The sequence below is a fragment of the Eurosta solidaginis genome, chromosome 3 (assembly GCF_040869045.1).
Source record: "Eurosta solidaginis isolate ZX-2024a chromosome 3, ASM4086904v1, whole genome shotgun sequence".
NCBI classification, from domain to species: Eukaryota; Metazoa; Arthropoda; class Insecta; order Diptera; family Tephritidae; genus Eurosta; species Eurosta solidaginis.
In genome coordinates, this window is record NC_090321.1 from 115,472,361 (window position 1) to 115,478,360 (window position 6,000).

Below are 6,000 nucleotides of genomic sequence, written 5' to 3' on the forward strand. Positions count from 1 at the left end.
CTAGCGCGTCCTCAGAGACCGCCTCCGCGTTGCGGCTGGGTGTGTTGGGACCAACCTGTGTGTGTAGGAAATTGACCCTAGTGGCCCCAACCAGTCCCAGAGGCAGGTCCTTAAGACCTCCTTATGCGTTGCGGTTGGGAGCACTAGGGACAAGAATGAATGAGTTTGTGTTTTTTTTTCTTTTTTTTGTAGCCCAAGTGCCTTCGGGGAATGCGATGTCAGCGTTCCCATTGACTACCCAAATATTTTTTTGGCCTCCTGTGGGGGCGATAACCACTAATCTTTCGGAGTTTGGACGAGTTCTCCTTTATCAAAATGTCTACCCAAATATTTTTTTTTGGCCTTCTGCGTGGGCGATAACCACTAGCCTTTCGGAGTTTGGACGAGTTCTCCATACCAAAATGTCTACACCTTTTTTTTGTTTTGCCTTTCTGTGGGGGCGATAGCCACTAGAAATCATCTTTCGGAGTTTTGACGAGTTCTCTATAACAAATGTCTAATTGCCGCAAAGCCCTTTTAAACTAGGAAAGAGAATTAATTCCCAACTTGACTTAACCTTTTTTTTGATGGACCTATGTTGCCCGGCTAGCTTCGTAGTAGGACTTTGAGACTCTTATCTCAGGGGTGAGTCGTGCCCCACGTTGATTGGCATCGGAGGCCCCTGGCAGTGGCTTCCCACAGAGGATCCGGTTTCCTGTTCGCTTCATCGTCAGGTCTTCGAAGCGAAGCAGGTTTGTTACGGTCTGCTCTTATGGTCTACGGTTACGGTTGACTTGGGAGCGTGTTCGTGCGAACACACCTAATGACTGGGGATGGGGCGAAAGTTGCGATACAAAAGTATCGAAACAAAGAAAAGAAAAATTCGGCGATCACTAGCGAAAAAAAGCCATGAGTTTCAAGCATGACAAAGTAAGAGGAAGTCTGAAAAAATGAGAAACCACAAGGAGCGAAAATTGCCATGAGTTTCCGGCATGACAAAGCAAGATGAATTCTGAAAAATTGAGAAACCACAACGAGCGAAAATTGCCATGAGTTTCCGGCATTGGTGATTTGCTTGAGCCTAATTTTTGGCGGCCCGGCGATTATACAAAGGATCGTGTAACATCTATTGGCACAACTTCAACAGCAAAGGCGTTAAGCACCTATACTGCTTCATTAACATTATTGCTACCTCAACTGCACATCCCCACTTATATTCAACTAATCGCAAAACACCATAGCCGGCTGTGCACGTATTCAAGCGAGTATTGTTGAAGAACCAAAAGACTGCAACGAGGAATTGCAGGCCGATTCCTTTAACCAACTACTAGAAGAACAAACAGGTAAATGCCCAAAAACTAGGAAAGAGTCGATAGCGCAAGGTACCGACAGAGTTAATTCCGACAAATCTAGTTTCTACTCGTCTATTTTGGGTGGTAATAAACTTTACAACGGGTGTGTTGTGTTGACACAAGCTCAATGTATAGAATATCCAGTTGAAGTAGGTCGGCGTTTCACGGTCACCCCTAGTGAGGAAAGTTCTAGTGATTCCGATTCGGATTCGGGTGGCACTAAACTAACTTGACGAGAAACTCTTGGTATCCGAAGATAAATGCCTTTCTCTACGTTTACGAAGTACACTACCACCTTCGGAAAAGCGGCCGATACCAATTCCGCCTCCAGGGCCAGCAGTACGCTGCCGCGTAATACAACTAACGCCAAAATTACCAAGTCATCCAGTCGTAAAGGTCAGCACGATGTTTTATCGCCAACAGGTTCATTCGATTACCTCGGAGCAGAGCGCAACAATCACCAACAGTACCAACACAGCGCGCCCAAGACCGCGCGCCATAACCGACGACAGCGACACCTTCACCAGCAAGAACAACATCACCGGTAACCACGCCGGCAGAGACCCATGGTACGTACTCAGACGGCCATGTAAGTACCAGCAAAGTATAACTTTAGATATAATTACCCTACAAAAAACTTGGTCATAAAACTTACCACCGCTCTTGCAAATGTGACTATGAATATAACCTATGACTGTAGAGTGTCTGGTCAAATGACGTGGAATGACGAAAGCGTTTTTGCAGGGTAGTTAAAGAAACTTCTAAGTGGTACTTAGAGGGTTCTATACAGTCCGGTTGAACTATTTAACAGGGGTCGATTTTTTTTTGTCAAATTGTATTATTGAATACTCGAAATTGTTGGCTATACAACAAGGAGCATACATCTCCTTTTCTTCATTTTAATGATATTTTTTCTTGCTTCAAAATGATTGAAGTTAGATCGATGAGTTTTTAGTCATAAGAAAAGCGATCTGTATCATTTGAAAAGTTTTAGCGTTCCATTTTTGGAGCTCAACCATAAATTTAAAGAAAATTTTTTTTTGCGACAGCAGCCATTCGTCGATTATGCACGAATAGGCAAAAGGATTTCAATTCAATTTTTTTCTTATATCTTACAAATGCAATATATATATATATACATATGAATCCCTATTGCGGGCAATATCTTTCGAACAACAAGACGAAAGTAATATACGTGCACGTAATACCTATTGCTATCGCAATGTCATCTTTATTGCTTTTGTAACAAATTTTCTTAGTACATATTACATATTATTATCATTATACTATGCGCATTAGCATTATACCAATTTGATATTTTGTAACACTCAAAAATAAGTTCTACTATAACAACATAATAATTTTTGTAAGTGAAAAAAAACAGCAATTAATAAGTGATTATTGTAACAATGTACTTTAAGGCCAAAATGAATAAGGGGCTAAACTATATAACACTAAAATAGTATGTGTATACAACAAGTATGTATGGATGTAACTTATATACACTCCAACCAACACCCAACACAACCACCAATCCCTTATGATAGTAACCAAAACAGAACTTTATATATATTTTTGGTTAACAAAATATAAGCAAATTAAATTGAATACCTTTGTTGTTAGAGAGTATAATTTATATTAGAAATTTAGCTGATAATCCAATGATTTTTCAAAGAAAAGGTTTAACAACAACATATTAATAATGAATTTTAAATTTTTGAATGTTTAAAGGTCTGTCCGTGGCATCCGGTTCGACCGGATGTTGTTTTAGTTTGAATTTATAAGCGTTTTGAGTCGGTCTCTGCGCTTCTGTCAGGGTTTTTGATTTTGACAGCTTTCAGTTTTGATAGGCATGATATGACCATTTTTCTCTGATTATGGCGCAGGAACAGTAAGGTTGGCAAGGACCCGCCCCAGCCGACAATGATTAGCAACTGTGCACCAACACATCATGCCGACCGCTTTCCTTACTGCTTCCACCGTAAATGCGATTCCATTACAAATGGCGCCCAACGTGGGGCCTGAGGCGTTGGTAGCGAGGGTCAGTCGGGTCAACCTGTGAAGTTGACCATCCCACCAGTCCGAGTGAGCAGCCACAGGAGCTGCCACCTACGTTGAGGTGGGATGGTTGGCCGGATCAGGTTGTCCGGGCTGGTCATCGGGGGCAGTGGACGAAGGAGCCACGAGACTGAACGTCGTGTCCTCCGGACTTTTGTATTCACCCGGTGAGGCAGTGCTGGACGCACTTAGTTTTTTGTAATAGGGATTTTAGTTTGCCGGATGTTGTCCGTAGTCGGTGTTGGTAATATTTTGTCCGCTAAATTGGGTTTTTTTTTCTAATTTTTACAGTTTTTTTTTGTTCTTTGCCGAATTTGTGTTGTCTGGTGTGAGTGTGTGAGCGAATGGTAGGACCCCAGCTCAGCCCACGTCTCAAGTGGTACCGCAGAATACCACCTGGATTGTAACGGGTTAAGCTGGGATTCAAAGTGACACCTTTTCCTGTCCCACCAGTCTGCGGAGCGGCCCTTAAAGCCGCTCCACTCATAGCGGCGGAGGCAGGAGGGGTGTCCTGGGTGAATGAATAGGAGGCTTCAGCACCCCAGCCAGTCCCACTAGCGCGTCCTCAGAGACCGCCTCTGCGTTGCGGCTGGGTGTGTTGGGACCAACCTGTGTGTGTAGGAAATTGACCCTAGTGGCCCCAACCAGTCCCAGAGGCAGGTCCTTAAGACCTCCTTATGCGTTGCGGTTGGGAGCACTAGGGACAAGAATGAATGAGTTTGTGTTTTTTTTTCTTTTTTTTGTAGCCCGAGTGCCTTCGGGGAATGGGATTTCAGCGTTCCCATTGACTACCCAAATATTTTTTTGGCCTCCTGTGGGGGCGATAAACACTAATCTTTCGGAGTTTGGACGAAGTTCTCCTTTATCAAAATGTCTACCCAAATATTTTTTTTTGGCCTTCTGCGTGGGCGATAACCACTAGCCTATCGGAGTTTGGACGAGTTCTCCATACCAAAATGTTTACACCTTTTTTTTTGTTTTGCCTTTCTGTGGGGGCGATAGCCTCTAGAAATCATCTTTCGGAGTTTTGACAAGTTCTCCATAACAAATGTCTAATTGCCGCAAAGCCCTTTTAAACTAGGAAACAGAATTAATTCCCAACTTGACTTAACCTTTTTTTTGATGGACCTATGTTGCCCGGCTAGCTTCGTAGTAGGACTTTGAGACTCTTATCTCAGGGGTGAGTCGTGCCCCACGTTGATTGGCATCGGAGGCCCCTGGCAGTGGCTTCCCACAGAGGATCCGGTTTCCTGTTCGCTTCATCGTCAGGTCTTCGAAGCGAAGCAGGTTTTTTACGGTCTGCTCTTATGGTCTACGGTTACGGTTGACTTGGGAGCGTGTTCGTGCGAACACACCTAATGACTGGGGGTGGGGCGAAAGTTGCGATACAAAAGTATCGAAACAAAGAAAAGAAAAATTCGGCGATCACTAGCGAAAAAAAGCCATGAGTTTCCAGCATGACAAAGTAAGAGGAAGTCTGAAAAAATGAGAAACCACAAGGAGCGAAAATTGCCATGAGTTTCTAGCATGACAAAGCAAGAAGAAGTCTGAAAAATAGAGAAACCACAACGAGCGAAAATTGCCATGAGTTTCCGGCATTGGTGATTTGCTTGAGCCTAATTTTTGGCGGCCCGGCGATTATACAAAGGATCGTGTAACATCTATTGGCACAACTTCAACAGCAAAGGCGTCAAGCACCTATACTGCTTCATTAACATTATTGCTACCTCAACTGCACATCCCCACTTATATTCAACTAATAGCAAAACACCATAGCCGGCTGTGCACGTATTCAAGCGAGTATTGTTGAAGAACCAAAAGCCTGCAACGAGGAATTGCAGGCCGATTCCTTAAACCAACTACTAGAAGAACAAACAGGTAAATGCCCAGAAACTAGGAAAGAGACGATAGCGCAAAGTACCGACAGAGTTCATTCCGACAAATCTAGTTTCTACTCGTCTATTTTGGGTGGTAATAAACTTTACAACGGGTGTGTTGTGTTGACATAAGCTCAACGTATAGAATATCCAGTTGAAGTAGGTCAGCGTTTCACGGTGAGGAAATTTCTAGTGATTACGATTCGGATTCGGCCGGCACTAAACTAATTGTTGATGAGAAACCCTTGGTATCCGAAGATAAATGCCTTTCTCTACGGTTACGAAGTACACTACCACCTTCGGAAAACGGCCGACACCAATTCCGCCTCCAGGGCCAGCAGTACGCTGCCGCGTAATACAACTAACGCCAAAATTACCAAGTCATCCAGATCGTAAAGGTCAGCACGAAGTTTTATCGCCCCAGGTTCATTCGATTACCTCGGACCAGAGTGCAACAACCACCAACAGTACCAACACAGCGCGCCCAAGACCGCGCGCCATAACCGACGACAGCGACACCTTCACCAGCAACAAAAACATCACCGGTAACCACGCCGGCAGAGACCCATGGTACGTACTCAGACGGCCATGTCAGCAAAGTATAAATTTAGATATAATTACCCTACAAAAAATTTGGTCATAAAACTTTCCCACGCTCATGCAAATGTGACTATGAATATAACCTATGACTGTAGAGTATCTGGTCAAATGGCGTGGAATGACGAGAGCGTTTT